The 25,729-nt window shown below is 38.3% G+C and overlaps 2 long non-coding RNA genes across 2 annotated transcripts in view; both read right to left on the bottom strand.

Moving 5' to 3' along the window:
* Positions 1 to 25,729, bottom strand: part of LOC138145293 (uncharacterized) — a 139,054-nt gene that overhangs the window by 2,232 nt on the left and 111,093 nt on the right. The gene's annotated exons all lie outside the window — the stretch shown is intronic.
* Positions 716 to 25,729, bottom strand: part of LOC138145292 (uncharacterized) — a 42,718-nt gene continuing 17,704 nt past the window's right edge. The window contains exon 2 of the long non-coding RNA XR_011164174.1: positions 716 to 1,616. This is a non-coding gene — a long non-coding RNA (uncharacterized lncRNA). The remainder of the gene's footprint in view (positions 1,617 to 25,729) is intronic.

The following is a 25,729-nucleotide window of genomic DNA, read 5'->3' as shown; positions in this document are numbered from 1 at the left end:
ATTCAACTTTAGCACAAGTTCCAAAAGATGGAAGGCAGGGGAGTGGCAGTGAGAGGGAGAAAGGAATGGTTTTCAATATAAAGCAGATTTAACCAAGACAAGAGATAAGCTAGCAGCACACAGAGTTTATCTTTCTTTTTACAGGGAAGCTTAAGCTTAAGAATCCTATAGATAGGTAGCAATCGCTGATTAGTTGGAAACTGCATTTTTGTTAAAAAAAATTTTAGCCTATGAAGAAGCTGGATTTTCTCCAGAGTTAACTGAGACAAAGGGGAATACTTGGAATTGAAAGAGAACTTAGAGGATATGTAGTCAAACCCCATAATATTATAGATGAGGAAATTAAAACCCATATGTGACTTGCACAGTCAAACAGGAAATAGCAAAACCAGACTTCAAACACAGACAAGACATGTTCACATCCATTAGTGCTGTAAATTCCTCCAGCCCAACCCAGTCATGCTACAGCTCTTCCAAATCTAGCTTTATTTCCACTGTATGTCATGATAAGTGTTTGGGGGCAAGTGCCCAAAGTTATCTAAAGTCACAAAATTGAGTTGGAATTCATGGAGTACTAAGCCCTTCCTTCAGTGGCTTGCATACCAAGTAATAAAGTTACTCTGTATGTAGGGGACTACGGTGGACCTTGAAGCAAAAAAGGGTTTGTTCTTCTTATTGTGTTCCTACATGTTGAGTTTAATGCAACTCAGGAGTCTTTTATTTTTTAAATTAAATTGATTTGTTTATTTTCTTTTAGTTTACAACATTCAGTTCCACAGTCCCTTGAGTTTCAAATTTTCTCTCCCTCCTCTTCCCACCCCTTGTCATGGCAGCATGTACTCCAATATAGAATCTACAAATATCTTCACACTGATCATTAGTCAAGTTGTAAAGAAGGATTATAACTGATGGAATGATCAGTGGGAAAGAGGAAACAAAATAAAACAAGAAATGAAACACAGCAAGTAGTTTGTTTCAATCTGCATTCAGACTCCACATCTCTTTCTCTGGATGTGGATATCTCTTTTGATCATGAGTCTTTTGGAGTTGTCTTATAACCTTACATTGCTGAAAGGAGCCCAGTCTATTGGAACTTACAAGTCTTTTGTGTCATTTCCATCAACACAATGTGTCTGAACAGAGCAGTATACTGTGAAGACTTCACTTGTGAGCTGACTCCATGGCTCTGCCTGCCATTTCCACACTCAATCCTTTGTCTTGAAAAGTCTTGAAAGTCTTCCTTTCCACTGGCCATTTGAAATACAGATGAGCTCTGCATCAAGAGCAGGTGGTCAGTGTCCAAATCTGAGCCACCTCCCAATAGTTTCCATGCTTCTCCTTCTCTTTTCCCTCTTCAGTAGCTTCAGACACAGAATCCAGAGCTGGTAGGGGCCTCAGAAGCCATCCTAACAAGTGTCACTATTGTAACATCTCCAAAAGTAGTTAACTAGCCTTTGCATGAAGACCTCTATGGGGGAACTCCCTGAAAGAGCCCATTCTGCTCTTGGACAGTTCATGCTCTGGAATGTTTTCTTTATGCTAAGCCTTCCTTCTCTGCACCTTCTTCCATCCATGAAATTTAGAAAACTGTTACCCAGTAGCCCAAGCACAGATTCCTACAAAAAAAAATCTATATTAATAAATACTACTTTAATCAATCAATAAACACTTATGAAGTCCTTATTATGTGCCTGGAATTGTACTTGGAACTGAGATTACAAAGACAAAAATGAGGGGTGGCCAGGTGGCTCAGCGAGTAAGAGCACTAGCTCCAGTGTCGGGAATGACCTAGAGATCAAATCCGGGCTCAGATACTTAGCACCACACCCAGAAATAACTGGCCGGGTTACCTTGAGCAAGTTACTTAACCCCTTTTTGCTTAAAAAAAAAAACAAATACAAAATGAAATGGTCTCTGCCCTCAAGCAATTTACCATCTACCAGAGGAGATAATGTACACATAAATCAGTATATGCAAAATAAAAACATGGTAAATTTAGGAGACAGCATTAATAGCTAGGGAATTTAGAAAATACCTCTATTTTAACTCTATTTTCTTTACCTTTTTTTAAAGTCAAATAATATTTTAGTCTAGTCTTGTAGTACCTCTCTGATGTTGGGGTTGGTCATTCTCCTGGTGCCCAGTCAGAATCTGATCAGATCATGGTTTTTCAGTCAGAAATCTGAGGAGGGAATTCTAGCCCCTCACATCCTGGCTGTTCTTATCTTCAAGTGACTAGGAAGTTTAGTCCTCTGAGCCAATTAAATCTTGCAGAGTTTGAATAACTTTACTAGCCTAACCAGCATGGAACAAGACCTAATACTGTTCCTACCACATCCCACTCCTTAGTAGAAAGGTCATAAAGTTCTTTTGAAGGGGCATCTAGATGGCACAGTGAATAGAGCATCAGCCCTGGAATCAGGAGGACCTGAGTTCAAATATGGCCTCAGAAACTTAACACAAAACTAGTCATGTGACCTTGGGCAAATCACTTAACCCCAATTGCCCTCCAAAAAGCAAAAAAAAAAAAAAAGTTCTTTTGAAGGACCTTCCACCATTTAAACGATTTTAGTCATGTTATAGACAACTCTTACCTCAAAGACACAAGTTTGAAGCAGGTCTTAGTTTCCTAAGACCTATAAAATGAGTGTGTTAGATTGAATGGTTTGGGAGGTCTTATGGCCTTTGATCTTAAAAAGGAGGAAAAGGGGAAAAAATGGAAAAGAAAGCAAAATCAGAACAATGTAACAGCTTCCTGAAGTAGTGATCAGATAATGGAAGAACAAAAACCAGAAATCTCTCTCCAGAAGGACTGAGTCCTGAATTTAATGAAGGGAGTAAGGTCAAATCTTTGTGATTCACAATAGATGAATCATAGCATTGGTGCGTGGCAATGATGATGAATGAGAACAGAATGAATAATACCAAGGTTACACCGCAGATGATGAAACTTCCTACATAACAGTACGTCATGAATTAGGGTCATCTGTAGCTAAGAGAACGTTGCCCCCTCCCAATCAGAGAGGAGAGGTGGTTAAGGGAGGGAGTGTCAAACAAGGCTTGAGTTACCAGCACGGTGGTGAGAATAGATGTGGGAGCTTATTCTGGGAGGAACATGTTGTTCCTAAGAGTTGAACCAGGCTGTATGAAATAGTAGCAAATTTTGATATAATCTTTTTTTTTCTATTTTTGGATATTGAAATGTTTATGTTTGTTAAGTTCCTCATGAAAATTGGGGGTTTTTAATTTAGTATATAAAAGCAGCATGATGTAGCTAGAATACTGGACTCAGAATCAGAAAACTTGGCATTGAATCTTTCCTTTAATGATTATCTGGGCAAATCACCTAATTTCTTAGAGCAGCAGTCTTCTCTGACCATACTCTAGCTAGTCAGTATTCTTCTTCATATGTGGCTCCCAAAACTGAATACACTCCAGACACAGACTAAGGCATAGTCCAGAAGTGCTATTACCTCCCTCACTGAGACATTGAACCTCTCAATACTGTCTAAGGATCCATCTGCTTCCTCTAGAACTGTTTACATATTCCTTCCATCTCTTTAGCATTTAACATTATTGACAGAGAAAAAGACACATGCATATGAAACAACTGTAAACAATAAAAAAAACAGGTAAAATTAAGTGCTGAATTGTGTGGTACCAACTCTAGATACTGTAAAATTTCAGAGAGAGAGAGAAAAAAAAGAAAGGATGAATGACAAGTTCCTTGAAGGAAATAGAATTTGAACTGAGCATTGAAAGGGTTGAACAGACCACTCCACACAAGAGGAACAACCCAACTTGGAGTAGGAATGGAATAAAACTGATTATCCAAACAACTTGACAAACCCTGCCAGAAACTATACTGTTTCACAGCTAGTAATTAGAATATAGAATATTAAAGCTAACCAATTTTTTTAAACTGGATATGATTTCATTGCTATGAGAGTGCCACATTCTGCAATTTAGAGTCACGAACTGACTTGGGGTAATACAGCCAATATGTGTCAAGGGTAGGACTTCATCTTAGATCTTCCTGTCTTCGTGATCAGTCAGCTCGTTAGCCATGATGCCACATTTCTCAGAGCAGGATCTAAGTCTGAACAAATGTTTCCCAGTGATGCTTTAACCTTTGGCTCTGATCCTTCTTTTTGGGATTAACGCACTAAGATTTTGATCCGATATGAATTCAGACAATTTCAGAGGTCAGAGTTCTGTTCAGATTCCTTTCTCCCCTCCACACTGCCACGAAGAAATTCCCCACTTAAAACATCACCCCTCTCCCCCACCACACTCAAACAACCACCCCTGAGTTGTAAAGGGATGTGGAGTAAGATGAATCCTGGCAAGAGTTATGAAAGCAATTCAGTGTCTACCAGAAAACATGTCAGAGTTTCTACTGCCCACTAACCAAGGCACAGGTTTAACAATCACATCCCCACATTCTTCTCCACAATGTCTTAACCAGTCACCAAACACAGGTCCCATTATAGATCAACCTGGAGATGAATTTTTCAGATTGTTAATGAGATAATTTGTGGGTGGGAGAAAAAGCATTCATTCACCTCAAATAGGTAGAAAAAATGGTTTTCATTACTTTTGACACTAATTTGATCTTTTTCTGGGTGGTAGTATTTTGTGCACATATGTTTTTTTTTAAATAGCAAACAGCCAAAAAAATCAAATATAACTGCCTACCAACTGCAGATGTTTCTTATTGGCCAATTACTGAAAGAAATCCTGTTGTCCTAATCTTAATGGGAGGTTTCCCATTATAAATCTTTTGGTACTGTGCTACCCTTCAGGTAAGAAGAATGATTTGACCTGGCAATTATTCATTTATACAACAAATATTTATTGAGTATATACTGTATGCAATTTTCAGAAGGTAATGCAGAAGAAAAAAATTACACCATTCTTGTCTCCTTACAATAGAGGTAATAAACATGACTCAAGTTCAATTCAATTTGGCAAGCATCTACCATGTGATAGGTAATAGTGGTATAAAAACAAAAGTGAAACAATCCTTGCCCTCAAATAAAGGATATTCTATGACACATACACAGATAAATAAATAAAGGAGACACAGACAAGTTATTTTGGGTAGAGATGGAGAGATAGCACTAACTGGAGAAACCAAAAAAGACCTCAAAAGAAATAGCACTTGGTCTGGGGCTTGAAGGGACCTAGGGAGGCTGAAGTGGGAGGAGTTTTCTAGGCATGGGGGATAAATGGAGAATCTTTGTGAAAGCAGTGAGGCAAGAAATGGAATGGAATATTGGGGAATGAAAAATTTCCCCCAAAGCAGACAATTTTGTCTAGAATGTAAAGTCTATAATTACTATTTGGTGGAATGTAAAAGTGCAGTGAGGAATAATAATAGTAAAAATAATAGCAGCAAAATAATAATATATAATGAAGTTATGTGATCATTATGATTTCAAAACATTTTACATATGTATCACATTTTATCTCCATAATAACCCTGTGAAGTAAATGATATTGTTATCCTATTTTTACTGATGAGGAAACTAAGGCTAAACTAAGAGAATGGGAATTTATATAATTATATTGGGAAAATAGGACCATATTATGTGAGAAGAGAGAAGATTCATTTCCAGCTGGCAAAACAGTGAAGGTCTTATGGTATCTGAACTGAGTCTTAAAGGCTTATAGATAGAAAATGGACAGATGGAACTGGGGCAGGAAAGGACAATTCTGATGGAGTAAACAGTGTGAACTAAGGTCCAGTGTTTTTAAAGTTTGGGTACTGAATAGACCACTTTGGTTGTAACATGGGGTATATCAATAAAGGGCAGTATTAGAAGAGAAGCCTGGAAAGATTAATTGGACCTACAAAGTGGTGGGCTTTGAATGCCAGGTGAAGAAGTTTGTACTTTATACAGTCTCAATATAAAAAACCAGATAAACAAGGCTGAGGAATTTTAACCTCAGAAAAAAATAGTCAGTGACTCTTTCTGTCACTCTTTCTCTTTCATTTGCTGTTCTCTTTTCTATCTTACACTGTCTGCTTTTTCAAGTGGCTGTTCTGTTTCCCAGTAAGAAGATGATGACATAGAAGCCAGTTTGTGGAATTCCCAATTACTGACTTCACTGAAAGGGAATGGGATGGAACACCACAAAAGCTGAAATGAGCACCTCATCTCAGTGGCATCCCATCCTTAAGAGAAAAGTAACTCATATCAACAGTTGCCACTAACATTACATTTCCTCACTGGGAGTAAAGTTCAAAACAACATCTTTTTAACTATAGTTAAGTAGAAAATGGATGGAAAATGCACACCAGATGGGAGAGAGGTAGATTTTTTTTTTTTGTTCTATGAATTCAACTCAAATTCAACATGTCAGAAACTGTAACCCAGCAACTTTCCTTGTAGGGGAAAATGAGATTTATGTGACATTTTTCTTCTTATCTGGGAGGAGAGAAGCATCATAAGAGACTTAAATTTCTTTTTGGAGGGGGGAAGGTATGGCAATTGGAGTTAAGTGACTTGCCCAAGGTCACACAGCTAGTTTTTGTGTTAAGTGCCTGAGATGAGACTTGAACTCAGGTCTTCCTGACTCCAGAGCCAGTGCTCTATTCACTGCTCCACCTAGCCACCCCAAGACTTAAATTTCTTAAATCAGAAGCTTGAAACTTTAATCCCCAAGGAAAGTAAAGGAACCTAGGGTTGTGAGATGGACAGCTCCAGTGGCCAGCTGAGTTGATTACAAGTGAATGGTACTCTTATTCTGAAATGAATATAACATTAGAGTCTTGTCTGATTCACTGACCCAAATAAAGAGTGATCTACCTGGACAGAATTTCACAATTTCACTGACTGTCACTGCTAATGGGACATAGTGAATTTATTTGTTCTCCACTTCCTCTCTTTTCCCTGTTTCATTGTTGCCTGGAAGATTGGAAAAATTTATCCTCAAGAGTCTCCTGTTCTCTTTAAAATTTGTTCATTTGCTTTATGTACTTTTATTATGGCTCTTGTCTCCAGGTAAACATCAGGTGTTTTGTACCCCATTCTGAGAGAGGAGTAAACCACATAAATGAGGAAGTCTATATTGAAGTAAGCTCTCTCTCTCTTTCTCTGCCTCTGTTTTTCAGTCTCTGTCTCTGTTTCTGTCTCTCTCTGTATATCTGTCTCCCTGCTTCTGTCTGTGTCTGTCCCTTCTCTGTCTCTGTCTCTCTCTGTCTCCCTCTCTTCCTTCCCCTTTCTCTTCAAAGAAGAGCTTCAACCCTAAAGCAGAGTCTTTATCTCTACCAATGGCACCACCATCCATCCTCACAGTTACCAAATCCCAATACCTTGGAGTCACCTTGACTCTTTCCTGATCTTTTTTCTCCTTAATGTCATCAATGACCAATTATCTTTGATTCTGCATAACCTCTGTTCCTTCCCTTACATTCCTACTGCCACCATATTAATCCAGACCCTCACTCCCTAACCTACAAATTTCATGATCATAGGATCAAAAATCTCAAAGCTAGAAGCCAACTCTAAAGCCAAGCCCAGCTCCCTCATCTTACAAATGACGTAACTAATGGCCAGTTGGTGAAGTGACTTGCCCAAGGCAAAACTTGACCCCAGCGCCTCTGACTCCACAGTCAGTGCTTATTCCACTGTTTCCATCTAGGGAAATATTTTAATGCCTAGGTGTGGTGTCATGAGAGTGGGGACAGGTGGAGCCTCAGAACCATAATGTCATGTAAGAGTCTTGCAAAATACTTTGCAACTAGTTCTCATGGACTCAGAAACCCACATTGCATTACATCTGGAAGGGACCTTAGATATTTACAGTTTAGAAAAATAAGGCCCATAAGAGGCTCTCAAATCTAACAATCTGTCCAAATTAAACCATTTCCCTGCTTCCTTCCTGTTACTCACAGATGAACATCTTCTGTCCAAGGGTTTATTTCTAGAACTCTAGCAAAGGAATGTTTCTCTTGACATTAGAACCTGGACACAGAGTGGAAGGTGATTCTCAGAAAATTCCTCCAGTTTTACAATATTATAAAAAGTAATTTCAAGAAGGAAGGAGTGCTAATAAATGAGAGAGTGAGAAAGGCCTTGCCTAAGTCGTTGTCTATCAGCTGTGCTTTGAAAAAAAGTTAGAGCTTCTGAAAGTCTATGAAGCAGAGGGAGAAGATGGTCTATTTCAAACATAGGGGATTGCTTATGCACAGGTCCAGAGGGGAGATGGAATGCTGTTTATGGAAAAATCTAGCAGGCCAGTTTGCCTGGAAGAGAGTATGTGAATAGGAATAATATGACATAAGACTGGGAAAGCAGGAGAGAGCTATTTTATGGAAGGCTTTAAATGCCATATTTAGGAGTTTGTATTTGATTGTAGAAGAAATAAAGAAGTATTAAAAAAATTTGAATAGGGGGCTGACCAGATCAGATCTAAATTTAGAAATGTTAATTCAGCAACTGATAGATGATGAACTGGAAAGGAGAGAGGCATGAAGTAGAGAGATCAGTTAGGAATCTAACACAATGGTCCAGTAGGAAATTGTTGAAGCTATTTGGGCAGAGAGAAAGGGATATATATGATTTTGAGGGTAGTATTGATAGTATTTGGCAACTAACTGGATTCAGGGAATTTAGAGAGAAGGAAAAGTCAAGTAGCACTCTGACGATATGAACTTCAGTGCTTAGAAGGATAGTGGTACCAGTGAAGAAACAGGACAGATTAGAAGAAAGATAGTTTGGATGAAAGTATAATAAATTTCATTTTGGACATGTTGAATTTGCAATGCTTATGCAGATGGATCTGAAGGTGCAAATGTCCTGCAGGCAGCTGGTAAGATGGGAATGGAGCTTGAGAAAGTTTAGGGCTGGATGTGTAAATATGGGTTTCATCTCCATACATATGAGCATTGAAACAATGGAAACTGATGATATTGCAAATGGAGGGAGAGTGTATAGAAAGAGAAGAGAAGAAAGCCTAAGGAAGAGCATTCATGGAAGCGAAGCCCTCATTCAATGGACAGAAGCAAGATGAAGATCCAGCAATTGAGACGAAGGAGAAGTGACTGGATAGTAGGAGGAGAATGAGAAGGAAGCAGTGATCTGGAAGCCAACAAAGGAGAACAGACTCAAGACTGAAGGGATCGATGGCTCAAATGCTACAGAGAAATGAAATAGTGTCACAAATTCTTTGAATTACTCAAATACAGACACGCAATGTCTATGTTTATACAGCAGCAGATAATTACATCATAAATTTAGAAGTGGAAAGTCATCTATTCCAACCCCTTCATTTTGGGGTTGTTTTGTCCTTTTAGACATTTTAAAAAATTATGCAATATTTTAAGATGTATGAAGCATTTTATATGATTATCTCTTTTCATCTTGATTTGATAACAATTACAACTAGTACTTATATAGTGCTAACTTTCTGTGAGGCATTGTGCTAAGTATTTTACAAATATTATCATTTGAGCAGCACAGCAACTCTGGGACGTAGGTGCTATTATTATTATTACCATTTTAGAGTTAAGAAATCTGAGGCAAACAAAGGTGAAGTGACTTACTCTGCGTCACTCAGCTAGGAAATGTCTTAGACTGGATTTGAACTCAGGTCTTCCTGACTCCAATTTCAGTGCTCTATCCATTGTACCACCTAGCTTATTTTATTTGTAACCTCCATTTTGAGGAAGGGTGCAGAACAGCCATCCATTATTCTCTGGACTTAATCGTCGTGCCCCTACATTGATATTTCCTTCCCTTTTTCAGTTTCTTTCATGTGTTGTCTTCTCCAATAAGAACATAAGCTCCTTGAAAGCAGGGATTGTAGTTCTTTTTCCTTGTGTTTGTATCCTCAGTGCTTAGTAAATGTTTTGAACATAGTAAGCATTTAGTAAATGCTTGTGGACTTAGCTTGATCCTCACAGCAATCTGATGAAGTAGGTGCCATAATTATCCCCAACTCAGATGAGAAAACTGAAATCCAAAGAGCTCGATGCCTTGCCCAAAGTCAAATAGGGCCAGGAATTGAAGTCAGTCCTCCCTGTTCCTCCAATCCTCAACGTACTGCACTCCCTCCAAAGCTCCTCTTCCTTTTGTTCTTCAGTCCTAGGAGTCTTCCACATATGAATGGGCAAGAGCTTGCCCACATTTACATAGCCTGATTCCCTTAGACCTGGCTAATAGGCTCTATGCTTCTATGGCCCTTGGTAATCTGCAAATCTGTCACTTTTTAATACAGAACATTACTATGCAATAATTAAGGGGTTACAGTCCTCAACCATCTCTTCTTGGAGATCTATTATCCAAGTGGAAAAAAATTAATCTGAAAAACACAATTATTGGAACGCTAGTTTCTTAAAAGAAAAGAAAGGAGATGGAGATGTGCCCTTCTGAAGAGTAAATGCACAATTTAGAATTTTCCCTTCCCTCTACCAACTGTCCTCCCCTCAATCCCCATGAAAAGACAAACAGCCAAAGTACTCCTAATGATAGAATTGAGAGGGAATATCATGTAGAATCAAGGTGAACTGTTTATAAACCCTGATAGGACACTTCCTCCCTACTCCCCCAACTCTTGGTCCCTTATCCTAGTACCCATTTGCAGTATAATAATTTAAAACAAGGGGTGAGAGTAACATCAAAGGAGCTGGAGCTAGGAGGAAAGGAGATGTTGGTAGTGATGATGAGGAGGAAGCCACTCCTCCCTTTCCTCAATGCAGCTTCATTATTTAAGCCTTCATCCCTTAGCCTGGTTCTGAAATTCAGTTCAGCCTCAGGTGGTATATTATTATAGCCTTCATTTTATAGTTGAGGAAACTGAGGCAAACAGAAGTTAACTGAGTTGCCTAGAGTCACAAAGCTAGTGAGTGTGTGAGGTCAGCTCTGAAAGTGTTCCATTTAATTCATAGAATCATAGTATTTCCAAACTGGGCAGGCTCTTATGCAAGCCTTTCATTTTACAGATGAGGAAACCAAGGACCATATAGGCCCCATGACACAGTGACTTAGTGGAAAAGTTGTGGCTAAAGCTGGTCTCTAGATGCCCATGCCTAATGATTTTTCCACTACAATATGCTGCTCCTCCATTTTTTTCATGCATTCTTCCAGGCTTAGGGATGTTTTCTCATCAAAAGAACCTGTCCCCATATTGGAGGACTCTCTCACTGGAGAGATGCATGGGAAGAATGATACTACTTTATTCAAAACAAAATAAAACAAAACTGTTGTGATTGTAGTCCTCCCCCCAGCCCCCATAACTTGCTGAAATAGGAGCATTGAAGTGCTTCATCAACAATTCTCATAATCTCAATCATTGCTGCTGCACCCTCCTGACCCTGAGGTCTTGCCATCAACACCTAGGTGTTGTCCAATCTTATTAGAATGGGACCCCCTTAAGACCAGGGATTGACTTGTTCTTCTATTGATTTTCCTGGGTGCTAGGCCTGGAGTCAGGAAGCACTGAGTTCAAATCTGACCTCACATACTCACTAGCTTTGTGATTCTAGGCAACTCAGTTAACTTCTGTTTGCCTCAGTTTCCTCAACTATAAAATGAAGGCTATAATAATACCTACCTCACAGGATTGTTGTGAAGATCCAATGAGAAAATATTTATAACAGTGTAGTGTCTGGCACATAGAAGGCATTTATTAATTATTTCTTCCTTCCCTCCCTCCCTTCCTTTCTTATTTCCATCCATCCATCCATCCTTCCTTCCTTCCATATATCCTTTTATTCCTTCCTTCCATCCTTCTTTTTCTTCCTTGTTTCCTTCCTTCCTTCCTTTTTTGTTTCCTTCCTTCCTTCCTTCCTTTCTTGTTTCCTTCCAAATACTTGGCATAATGTGGGACATAGTAAGTGCTTAACTAATGCTTTTATATTTATTCATCATCCCCACTGCCATCCAAAAACATCTACCAAACACACTTTAAAGGGTAAGCACTTTTTAGATAGATTATTGCCATTTCTATCATTGAACTACCATGTCTCCAGTCAAAAGAGACAGATACCTTCATGGGCATATGAGGAAATGAAGCAGAATGCAAATTGTTCAAAAGAAACCATAAACTAATGTTTCAAGAATAAACAATCTCTGGGTTGACAGCTAGACATGGCTCACATATGCTATTGAATGGATGAGGAGTTCAGCTATGAAAGGGATTTTTTTGTTTCCATGAATTAAATAAACACCAAAATCTGTGAAGGAAGGAGTAAAGCTATAAATACTCTAAAGACTGAGAAATCTATAAAAATAAACTGTTAGATGTTTACTCCTAAACCATATGCTAAGATATATTTCCATTCTTCAAAAGATTCGTGAGGTTTCCTCAGGGGAAGTAGTCCTGCCACTGGCACCTCTCCATATAATAGTGAAGAGTCTCCATGAACAGCTCCTTTTGGAGTAGCTGCCTAAATGTCACTGCCTAGGAGGAAATATGGTTTGCCTGACTATGCATATTTGATACAAGGAATTTGTTTTTATTTTCTTCTTTTTTTTTTTCCAATGGAGTAGAGAATAGGAAGGAAAGAAAATGGAATTATATTAATTACAAAATGCTTTAGAAAATAAAAAGTTGGGGGGGGCTATAGGTATGGAATATTGCTTTCACTTTCAGATGAGGTTACTGTATTGTTAGTTTTTTTTTATTTAGTTTACTTTGCTACAAGAGCAATCTCGTGGAAAGGGAGCAATCCGGTAATGTTTGCAATGCAAAAACAAAACAAATAGATTAAAATTAGAAAAAGTGTCATTATCTAAAAGTTCAGCTCATCTTCTGGTGAGAATCCTTTCTGAACTTGTAGTGGTTTCAAGATGGCAGTTGAGCCACAACCCATCACTCAGCGCATGCTTGAAGTTGTCACAGCTTGAGAGAATGTGACAGTTTGAACTCAGCTATCATAGTTTTCTAAGACCCAGGGTCTTAGAAGAAGACCCCATACTGAAATGAGACCTCAAGGTAGTACTTTAGAGGAGCGTAGGGATGCATGACTCCCCTGATGGATGTTCTTAACATCCTATTTTTGACGGCAGTAAATTAGAAAGACAAAGTTCCAAGTCCCTATCAAAATTTAATGGTTATTAAAGATCTAGGCATGAGTGTCGGGTTTTCCAGCTGCTGGGAAGTGCTAAGGGATTGTATGTGAAGTATCCCACAGTAGGAAGTAGATCCAGATGCAGGGTTTTAATTGCCACAAAGTCTATTTCCCTTTGAATGCTATAAACATAGTGAAAAAGAAGTCCCACCCTCAGCCCTTGTGTGCTGCTGTATTTTTTATGGGACTTCTCCTCACTTGAAAATTTTTTGGAAAAAAAATCTAGAGTCTTTCATCCTCCTGTTCTGGGCCCAATTCTCCCATCCAATATAAAAGCAGCTTTTAAAGATAGATCTTTGAAATAAGGTTACAATGGAGGGTTCATGAAGGAATTGATGAAACTAACACCACCCCCAACCTTTCAGGCTGCTAGCCTAGTGTCATTATGGACTCCTCACTCTTTCACACACTTTATATCCAATCTTCTGTTCACTGCTATCCATTTTGCCTCCACCGTATCTTTTGTATGTGCTCTCTCCTCTCCTCTGATACTGCCATCACCCTGGTTCAAGACCTCAACATCTATGGCAGGAGCCACCTTGTTGATCTCCTTGCCTCATCTCTCTCCCCTCTCCAGTCCATCCTCGTCCACTCATCTGTCAAATTGATTTTCCAAAAGTGCAGGTCTAACCATGTCAGCCCACTCCTCCACAAACTCCAGTGACTCCCTATCACCTCCAGGACCAAATAAAAGTCTTTCATAACTTGGCACTCACCATCACCTTCCAACTCTCCTTCTACCTTAAACCCATGGCCTATTCTAGTCCACTGACACTGGCTTCCTCATTGTTAATGGAATAAGATACTCCATGTCCGAACTCCTGTCATTTTCACTGTCTGAAATATGATAATTATAATATTAATGATAATGATAGTGATAACTAGCATTTATATAGTGCCTTCTACGTAGCAGACACTGCCAAGTGCTTTACAAATGTCTTCCCATTTGATCCTTTCTATTCCTCTGAGCTGCCTAATAATAGTAGGAGAAATATTCCCGCTCCTCATCCCCATCCCCTGACTTCCTTGGCTTCCTTCTTTCAAAAGCCAATTGAAAGTCCACCTTCTACAGGAAGATTTTCCTGATCTCTTTTAATTGTAGCATCTTCTTGATGAGATTTCCTCTCTCCACCCCTCAATTTACCCTGTACATAACTTTTTGTACATAGTTTACTTATTTTCTCCAGGTTTGACTGAGAGCAGGGATTATCTTTACCTTTCTTTGTATCCACAACACTTAGGACAGTCCCCGGCACATAGTAGGTGCTTAATAAATTTTTGTTGACTTCTAGTGACTGTGGTTTACAGCCTTTCCCACATTGAATCAATTTTCAGTTCTACTTCTATAACATCTTCTACATTTATCATTTCCTTTTCACTTACCGCTGTTCAGTCATTTTTCAATCATGTCCAACTCTTTGTGACCACATTTGGGGTTTTCTTGACAAAGACACTGAAGTGGTTTGTCATTTCCTTCTCCAGCTCATTTTACAGATGAACAAAGTAAAACAAATGGGGTTGAGTGACTTGCCCAGGATCACACAGTGTCTGAGGCCAGATTTGAACTCAGGAAGATGAGTTTTCTTGACTCTACAGCAGACATTCTATCTACTTTGCCACGTAGCTGTCCTTACCCAGTCACAATCCAAATCCATTATGTCTCACATAAACTATTGCAAGAGTCTCTTAATTGAACTGCTTTGCTTTCTTCTTTCTTTGATCCATTCTCCACAGAGCTACCAAAATTTTCCTCCCAAAACATGTCTGGCTATGCTATTCCCCCATTAAAGAACCTTCATTGACTCCCTATTGCCTCTAGGATAAAATTAAAATAAATTAAAAAAAAAAAAACCTCAGTTTGGCATTCAAATCCCCTTATAATCTGACTCTAACTTTCCTTTTGAGACTTATTTCACATTCCTACCTTTCATTACTCCAGATTCCAGCCACATTTGCTTGCTTGCTATTTCCCAGCTAGTTATTTTTCCCCTACTTTTTTGCCTTTGCTGTCCTCTCTGCCTAGAATGTCTTTCTCTCCCTGCTTCAGCTTTTTTGAATTCCTAGCTTCCTTACTCTGGTATTACTTCCTATAAATACAAGGCCTTCCCTGGTTCCCTTAATTGTTAGCTATCTCCCCTTCAAATGATCTATTTACATATCAAAGTAAATCACTTAACTTTTCTGGAATTCCATTTCCAAATCTAGGATCCTGTGATCCAAATGACATGTTTATGTGTTGTATTCTACAGTCAAATATAAGGTCCTTGAAGACAGGGACTATTTTTCCTCTTGCTATTTTTCCTTTTGTTTGATGAGTGCAGTAGCAGAGGGGTGGCGACCCTGCTGGCTGTGGGCACTTGTCAAGTCCCTGCTTTCAGTATCAGGGCAGAGAGGATAGCTGTGGTTTGTAGCCACCAGAGGGACCACAGGGAGCAAGATCATTTTCAGTACAGTGTGGCTGGGGCCCCTACCCATGTCTCAGGAATGAAAAAAGAATCCAAGGTTGAGCCCCAGGAGAGACCTTAGAAAATAGCAGTAAGAAGGATCTGAGGCTTGGAGTATTATTCCCTTTGCCTCAGAATTAGAGCTTGATTACACTAATAGCTGCTAAAAAAATTAAAAATGAGTAAGCAAAGGAGAAAGAACCTAACCACTCCATTTTTAGTGAGAAATGTCAAATGGTCCCATGCACAAAAAGAGTTCTGGGAAGAACTTAAAAAGGATTTTAAAAATCAAATAAGAGAAAATGAGGAAAAATTAGAAAAAATAAGAACAATCCAAGAAAATCATCTAAAGAAAGTCAACCAACTTGAAAAAAAGAATCAAAAACTTAAGAAAAATAATTCCTTGAAAACTAGAATTGGTCAAAGAGAAGCTAAGGTCATTCTAAGATACCAAGAAATAATAAAGCAAAATCAAAAGAATGAAAAAATAGAAGAGAACATGAAACATCTCATCAGAAAAACAACTGATCTGGAACAGATCAAGAAGAAATAATAAAAGAATGGTTGAACTACCTAAAAATTATGATTTAAAAAAAAGCATCTTGATACAATATTAGGAGAAATTATCAAAGAAAAATGTCCTGAAATTCTAGAAAAAAGAAGACAAAGCAGGAATAGAAAAAAAATCCACCCATCACCACTTGAAAGAGAGCCCTAGAGGAAAACTTACAGGAATATCATAGCCAAGTTTCAAAGGTCCCAGGTTAAAGAGAAAATACTGGAAGGAACAAGAAAAAAACAATTTAAATATTATGGAACTACAATAAGAATTACATAAGAGATAGCAGCTACAACATTGAAGGACCATAGGTCTTGGAATACTACGTCTCATAGAACAATCATAGAACAAAAGAGCTGTGGTTATAATCTAGGATTTCTTACCCAGTGAAGTTAAGTATAATCCTGAATGGGGAGGGGGGGGCCGGGGGGGGAGTGGAAGGACATTTAATGAACTTAAAGACTTTCAGGTATTTATGACAAAAACAACAGAACTTAAGGGAAAATTTGACATGTAAAGTCCAGGAGAAATATGAGGTAAACATTAAAGACCAATTATAAGGGACAATTTGACCTTATTGAGTCCCTTGTAATAATATTATTTAATATCATTTTCAACTATTTAAAATAACTAGACAGTTTAAAATACCTGAGAGTATACCTGTCAAGAGAGATGCAGAACTATATAAATGTAAACACATAATACTTTTTATACAAATAAAATCAGATCTAAGTAAATGAAGCAATATTTATTGCTCGTGGATAGATAAAGCCTAGATAGCCAAAAAAAAAAAAAAAGGACAATTTTGCCTAACTAATCTATTTATTTAATGCCATCCCAATTAAATTACTAAAAAAAATCTTACTGAATTAGAGAAAATAATAATAACTTTCATTTGAAACAGCTAAAGGTCAGGAACTTCAAAGAAACCAGGGGAAAAAGATATTAAAAAAAAAAAACAGATTCAGTAGTATCAGACCTTAAACTATATTATAATGTGAGAACATTGTTGAAGTGAGAAATTGATAATTTTGATTATTTTAAATTAAATTTTTCTTGTATAAATAAAACCTAGTCAGCCAAGAATAGAAGGAATGCAGAAAATTGGGGGGAGGGAGGACTTTCATAGACAATTCTTCAGAAAGTATGTGCTTGGGTTGGAATATTGCTGTGGTGTAGGAAATGATGAGCTAGTTGATTTAGAAAAAAACATGGAAAGACTTGGACTTAGGAAGGAAGATTCTCTCAACCTTCAGAGAAATAGATGACAAGTGGAAATAAGTATAGTATGGTCTTACATATATATGTGCATGCATGTATATATACATACATGTGTAGGTTTATAGAGCTCTGTGTATATGTTTGCATATATGTATATGTTTACATAAACATATACATGTGTGTATGTGTATATCCAATCTTAATTGTAGCCTTCTTTAGGGCAAGGTGGGGTGGAGGGAGGGAAAAAATAAAGTAAAAAGTGCACAGCAGAGAACAAAAGAAAACCTAAAATCAAGAAAAGCTGGACAACTTTGAAAACAATGAGGAGTATTTATTATATAGGTTTTCCTGAAACAGAAATTTGTTGTTTTATGTTGAATCCTCTCATGTTCTGCAGGGCAATATTTTTTTTCCTTTTCTCATTTTGTAGTTAAGTTTAAGATAAATACATACATAAAATAAAAATAAATACATAAACAAAATTTAAAATTTACAAAATTAAAAATATTTTTAAAGATTGCCAAAGAGCTTTCAATGAATTATGTCATTTGAACCTTACATTGACCCCATGTGGAATGTGCTATTTTTATCACCATTTAAATTGAGGCTGAGGGTGGTCAAGTGCCTTGTCCTTGGTAATAGAGCTGTTGTTGTTCAGTCATTTTGGCCATGTCCAACTCCTTGTGATCCCATCAGGGGTTTTCCTGGCCAAGATTCTGGAATGGTTTGCTATTTCCTCCTCCAGTTCATTTTAAAGATGAGGAAACTGAGGCAAACAGGGTGAAGTGACTTGTTCAGGGTCACACAGCTAGTAAGTGTCTGAGGCCAGATTTGAACTCAGGGAGATGAAACTTTCTGACTTCAGACCTGTCACTCTATCCATTGTACCACCTAGTTGCCGCCTGGTAATACAGCTATTATTAATCATAAGAAGAACTAATATTCATATAGTACTTACTATGTGCCAGGCACTGTTCCAAGCACTTTACAAATATTATCTCATGTGATTCTCACAACAATCCTAGGAGATAGGTGCTCTTATTGCTTTTATTTTACAGATGAGGAAACTGAGGCAAACAAAAACTGAGGGACAACCAGCAAGTGTTCAAGGTCAGATATGAACCCAGGCTTTCTTAAATTCAATTCTAGTATTTAATACACTGTGCCACCTATCTGATCTACAGAAGTGAGCTCTCTAGGGTGGCTAGGTGGCGCAGTGAATAGAGCACTGGCCCTGAAGTCAGGAGGACCAGAGTTCAAATCCGGCCTCAGACACTTAACACACTTACTAACTGTGTGGTCTTGGGCAAGTCACTTAACCCCAATTGCCCTCCAAAAAGCAAATAAAACAAAAGTGAGCTCTCTCTGATCCTCTGCCTCAGTGGGTCTCTGTCTCCCTCTTCAACCAGAAGGTACCTTTCCTGCCTCTTGTCCCATGTCTAAAAATTCTCAAATCATACCTGTGCAGATCATCCTGCTTCCCAGGTAGCAATGTCAACTCTAATTCTGATCTATGCATAAGCTGCAGTTGGACTGTATCTGAAAGCAGCTCTATGGACATGATACTTCACTCTGAAATGAATGGGAACCCAAATGAAATGCCAAAATTGTCTTTTTGTCGAGGCAATTTTATTCAATTAATAAACATTTATTAGGTGCCCACTATGTGCAAGGTATCATGCCACGCAGTAGAGAGTCAATAGTAAATAACAACATAATTGCTAAATTACAGTAATTTTTCTTTGTGAAAAGAGTTGGAAGAGGAGGGTCTGCTGTATCGATATGTTGTTGTTGTTAAGGGGTGTTCATTTCAGGATGAGCACTGTTCTACTGGGCTGCCACTACTTGCATTAGACATTAGCCAAGAAGTGCTAAAGCAATGTGTATCTAGGGGTTCATTGCACAATTATGTTCATAGGATTATAACCTGGGGTTCAGGTCCTTTGCATAAGACTCTCCTCATTGGCAGAGAGAAAGATTACTCAATAGTCTGAGCATACCTGAAGAGAGGAGTAGGCAAGAGTCTGGGAGAGGAAAGATTCTCGTTCTTCTGGCTTTCAGCTTAAAGAGATCATCTTTAATGGAGGAAATGTCCTCTGCACTTGTAAGTGAGGCAAAGATAAGTGGAAAGGTATTCCAGAAAGTGGAGCGGGGGTTGCGGCTAGGTGGCGCAGTGAGTGAAGAGCCGACCCGGAGGCAGGAGAACCGGAATTCGGTTCCTAGCCATGTAACCTTGGGCAAGTTACTTAACCCCAATTGCCCTCCCAAAAAAAGGAAAAAAAAAAAAAAGAAACTGGGAGAGGCATATACAAAGACATGGGGCCAAAAAAAACAAAAAAAGAAAAATGGGAGATATGTTCAGAGAATGGAAAATATATGGTCCAGTTTGGCTTTAGAGTAGTGGAGAATAATATGAAGGAGAATAATGTGAGATAATTCTGGGAAGGTAGGTTAGGGTCAGATTTGAGTTCAGAGCTAAGAAAACTGGACTTTGAGTCAATGAGGAGCTTTTGAAGGATTGTGAGCAATAAAATGACATGCTTAGATCTATGCCCTGAAAAGATTATTCTGGCCTCAATTTTGATGTTCTGGAAAAAAGAAGAGATTAGATGTAGGGAGAGTAATGAGAATACTGTGGTGGTGTTTCAGGAAAAAGATTGTGAGGGTCTGAACAAAAGATAGTGGTAGGGTCTTTATTGGAGGTCAGGCTGTTGTAGAAGGGATCAGTCTGGAGTCTGTTTACTTGTTCTATTTCAATCTTTGGACTGAATTCATGATCTCACTGGTGTAAAGACTACTCTTTTCATCAGTGCAGGTCTAATCTGTCACCTCATCATTAGATTCAGGAATTATGCATGTGGGGAAAGAGACAAGAAGGTCAGCCTCATTTGGGGTAGGGTATAGATAGCTTGTCTTAGAGCAGGTCACCCCAGTGTATTTCCAAAAATTATATGTTCATTATCTTAGTATAAGGAAAATACTGTAGCAGGTAAAAAGGTTACAAAGACAAAATGAAAGTCAGCCCCTGTCCTCAAGGAGTATAAACTCTCTTGAGGAGATACAGCTATAGAAACAGATATGAACAAAGCACGTATGCATCATACACTCTGTGTACCATTCACAGTATTTTATCAGTGTAGATCTCTAACAACCTAGGTTAAGCTAGATTGTCCCAAAAAGATAATGAAGCCAGTATTTCATTGCCCTGGAGGTGGGGCAAGGCTCAAGCTGGTCTCCCTTGAAGTTTCTTGGTAACCTTTGACTGTATTAATGTGACTTCTTGACATAAAAAAACCCTATCCCTATGGAGCTGCACCCTTCAGACTTGTTGGATGTCCTAAGACCCTGCAAGTCACTTGTTGACAAGACACCTTTTCATATGGAGAAGAGGAGGCCACATCTAACCAAGCTAACCACTACCATATCCAGTCTTTGTATATCCTTTCTATGTTAGGACCAAATAAATCTGGGAGCAGCTGGGTGGCACAGTGAATAGAGAGCTGGCCCTAGAGTCAGGAGGACCTGAGTTCAAACCTGCTTTCAGAAATATACTAGCTGTGTGACCCCGGGCAAGTCACTTAACCTTGTTTGCCTCAGTTTCCTCATCTATAAAATGAGCTGGAGAAGGAAATGGCAAACCACTCCCAGTATCTTTGCCAAGAAAATTCCAGATGAGGTCAGGAAGAGTGAGCTGTGACTGAAACAACTCAACAACAAAAATAATCCTATTTTTGTTAGGTAATAGGTAGCAAACCTACTTTGTTAACTATTCAATGACCTATACTAGTGTCCCACTTCATCCCAACATTGAACGTGAATGGGGTCTCTATATCTTCTAATCAAATATCAGTTCTTAATGTAATGTAACTCTAGACTTGATTTCCCAACCCATATATGTTGTGGTAGGTCAGGTCCCCAGAATATACAGCTGGCTACATCTTGCCCACCTCAGTGTTCTACAAGTAGCTCAGAAGGGCTGTGGAATTTTCTTCTAATGCTTCCACTCTGTTATGTTCAGTGTAATATATATATAACTAGTACAACAATATATATAATAATATATAACCAGTGTTCCAATTAATATATCCTTGATAAACAACTAACATCAATTAGCTTTTACAAAGGGATTTGTACTAAAAAGACATATCATGAACAAAATGACAAGCATATTCCCTCAAACCAAGACATGTACTGCCCTCTGCCACCTTGGTCCCTGGGGAGAGAGAGCTCAAACTCAAACTGCATGCCACAAAGATTTACCCCACCATTTTCCTTTCTGGGTACAGCATAATCAGTGAATGAGTTGTTCCCTTGCTGCAGGACATGGTGTCTTGGCTGCCAAGTCATCTACTGCTGGGATAGATCTGATAGGTCACTCCTAGGGCCAGCATACCTCACTGAGATTTGCCTCCAGCAAACTCCAGCTTGGACTTCTGTACCTGGTTCACTGGTGACTCTTGTGACCTTTGGAATCTCACAAGATGGTAGCCTATTCCATCTACTATACTCACTTACCTAAGATCAGGAAGGAAGGAAATATGATAGAATGAAAAAAACAAACATCACTATGTGTACAAGACCAAATAGCCTTCTGGGTAGGAAAATGAAGATGCAATGGCTCTCTCCCCAGGGGCTACATTTGGAACAGAAAAGCCACTAAAACTTACCCTTTCTAGATTTTGTCCCAGCTATTCTTTATCACTACCTGTGTCATCTTAGATATAAAAAAAAAATGTTGGAATGTATTTTCAACATGGTTGGAAGCATGGTATAGAGGGAAAATGTGCTGGATTTGGAATCAAAGAACCCAAGTTCAGTTTTTACCTCTGTCATTTACTACCTATGTGACATTGGGAAAGTAATTTAATCTCCCTGAGACTCAGTTTCTTTTTTTTTTTTTTTTTGCTTTTCGGAGGGCAATTGGGGTTAAGTGACTTGCCCAAAGTCACACAGTTGGTAAGTGTGTCAAGTGTCTGAGGCCGGATTTGAATTCAGGTCCTCCTGACCCCAGGGCCAGTGCTCTACTCACTGTGCCTCCTAGCCATCCCAGGACTCAGTTTCTTCATCTTTAAAATGAGGGGGTTGGATGAGGTACCTCTGAAATTCCTTTCCACTCCATCTATGACTTTTTCTGTAGCTCACTTTCATCATCTATTTGTTGTTGTTCAATGTGTCCAACTCTTCATTACCCTATTTGGGATCTTCTTGGCAAAGATACTTGAGTGATCTATCATTTCCTTCTCCAGCTCATTTTACAGACAAGGAAACTTAAGGAAACAGGGTTAAGTGACTTTCCCAGGGTCATACAGTTAGTAAATGTCTAAGGCCAGGTTTGAACTCAGGTCTTCCTGACTGATAGAGCCTGGTGCTCTATTCACTGCATTACCTGGCTTCTCTTCCTCTATAAAGATAAAATTTTAGTTCCTCCAGAACAGAGAATGATTCATTTTTTTTGTCTTTGTGCCCTTCAAACAGCACTGTTCCTGGCACATCAGAAGAATTTAACAAATGTTGATTTATTAATTAATATAAAATTAAGGAGTTGGATGAAATGACCCCTGAAGTGGTCCCTTACTGCTTTAAATCTATGATTCAATGTAGACTTATATAACTGGTCTCACTCCATATGCTTTACAGTCAAATCTTTGTGTATCTAATTTCTGCCTAATGTTATGAACCACAAAATCATAATATGTATCCCTACACCATTTCCCTTTACATAATCCTGTCATAAGCACTGAGGTTAACTATCTCAAATTTGTCTCTGATAAAACTCTAGCTAATTACTCCATTATTTTGTGAAGTGTGCCTTCCCTCCCACACACTCCTGTAGATAATGTGTGCCAGTTGGTATAAATTAGCTCACATATTACAATCTTTTGTTTTTGTTTTTGTTTTTTTCCAGAGGGAAGAAAACAAACTCAACAGGGAAACTGAATATTTTATTTTCTTCTTTCAAGGGAAAGAACAATGTTAGAGGTAATTTTTCATCTACTAAGATAATCACTTTTCCTTTTAGTGCATTTTCTTGGATATTTTAGAAATATACAAGGTCACAAATTGCTGTTCTTTATTATTTGATAAAAATTACTCTCCATAGGAAGCAGGATGGGAAAGTGGTAGCTATTTGAGGAATTATTCTAAAAGTATAAAAGGTATACATCTAATAAATGAGCTTTATAGGGTCAAGTGGGAGCCACTGGTTTTCAAAGAAAGAAAGATATCTGGGTGGCCTACTGTGTCACTATTCTCTGAAACATTATCTTTTCTCTCAAGGAGGAAATAGTACTGTTTGGCTTAGCTTATAGAGGATCCACATGGTGTCCAGAGATCAACAAATGTAATTAATTGCAAACTGCTTTTCATTCTCAGCTACAAACTTAGAATTGCAAAGAAGTTATGTACCATGCTAGGAATAAATCTACCTTTGGGAAAAAGAGTCTCTCTCCCTGCCTCTAGTTTCTTCTTTCTTGATCACTTTCAGCATTTAGGCCAGAGTAACCTCTTTACAACTGAAGGGAGTGGGAGTCTACTGAAGGGAGTGGGAGTCGACTGAAGGGAGTGGGAGTCGCAGCTAGGTGTGCAGTGGATAGAACATCAGGCCTGAAGTTGGAGAGATCTGAATTCAAATTTGGCTTTGGACACTTACTAGCTGTGTGACTCTGGTCAAGTCACTTAACCCCTATTTGTAGGACATATTAGAGAAGGAAATAACAAACCAGTATCTTCCAAGAAGACCCCATGGACTGTTCATGGGGTCATGTAGAGTCAGACACAACTGAAGGACAGAAAAACAATCTTTCTAAGCCATAGATCTAAGCACAGCAGTGTCTTGCTCTGAACCCTTCAAATAAAGTCCAGAATCCTTGACCTTGAACTCAAGGTCCTATACAATATGACCTCAAACTATCTTCCCAGTTTTATCTCATACTATTCCCCTTAATATTATTTCCCCTACCCTGTGGCCAAACTGGACTGCATATTTCCCTCCCCTGAATGTTTCTCCCATTTTTTTTTTGTCTCCATATCTTTGTATATGCATTCCCTTGACAAAAACAGGGTGGGCAAAAGGGGAAAGGATATAGAGACTCATCAGATAAGGTTGACTTACTTGAATCTCTTTATCCTGTAGTGATGAAATACAAAAGTAAAATGGGTCACCTTGTGCCATTACTGGATGGGTTTCTTCACAGATTGAATGAGATCACCTATTAGGACATTGTGGAGATTTTTCTTCAATTACAGATTGAACTCAACCAAGAGTTCTTAATTTTTTGAGTGCCATGAACTATTCTGCCCATATAATGAAATGACAGACCCCTTCCCAGAATTGTGTTCTAAAATGCATAAAATAAAACACAGAATATCAAAGGAAACCAATTAGGCTGAAATAAAGTTATCAATAGAGATATGTAAGCATGTGTATGTGTGTGTATATATATGTATAAAATAAACATATATACACATATATATGTATTGTGTATATACATATGTATGTATAAATATGTGTGTATGCATGTGTGCATAACTATATGTGTGTGCGTATATCTATTTATGTCTAGGTCTATCTTTCTATATCTATATCTATCTACAGATAGATAGATATAGATATATTTCATGGATCCTAGGTTAAGTATTTCTCAGATTTCCTAGATTCTGAGGTCCCTTGACAGCTCTTAAATCTTGTAATTTTGTAAAACTCAGAATGAACTGATATTAGTGAGGAAAGCTTAAGTTTAAAAAAAAAGTTGTTTGTTTTATGACTATATTGGGAGAAAGAGAAGAATCAAGGAAGGAATAAGACTGATTGTTCAGGGGAAATGATGACAGATGATGAAGGAAAGAAAATTATCAACTCATATTTTGCTTGTGCTATCTCTGCCAAGGAGAATAAATTTTTTCTGTAAAGGAATTTCACACACACACACACACACAGTAAATTGGGAGCTGATCCAGGTGCTGGTAAATGTTTACCAGTCAGCTGTCCAGGGAAGGAAATATACCTATGACACTCTTTTAAGTTTAATCTGCATCATTAACAAATATTTTCTCCATCACTTTTTTAAGTCAAGACAATCAACAAAACAGTAAATCAAGCCCTGATTTGTACCATTTACCAAGGTATAACTACTCACCCTGAAATTCTCTAGAGGTAGTTTAAGCCCTTGCTGACACCTAAAATAAGGAAGGAAGTAGTTAAGAGAGCAGCTATCAGCCCTCTATGAGTTTAAATCACCTTCTTCAGATGAACTATATCCTAGGCCCTAGACATATCAAAAGAAACAGCAGTTATGATTGCTGAGCTTTAGCCAGTGATTTTTGAAAGCTAGTTAAAAGGAGGGCTATTTCAATATTGGAGAAGAAAAAAACATTGATCCAGAAGAAGAAGGAGGAGGAGGAGGAGGAAGAGGAGGAGGAGGAGGA

This window comes from Petaurus breviceps, unplaced genomic scaffold, assembly GCF_028583685.1.
Source record: "Petaurus breviceps papuanus isolate PSGF00001 unplaced genomic scaffold, PetGlider_PUasm1.0 90734, whole genome shotgun sequence".
Taxonomy (NCBI): Eukaryota; Metazoa; Chordata; class Mammalia; order Diprotodontia; family Petauridae; genus Petaurus; species Petaurus breviceps.
The sequence above is the reverse complement of the archived record's forward strand: the minus strand, read 5'-3'. Positions and strand labels throughout refer to the sequence as shown.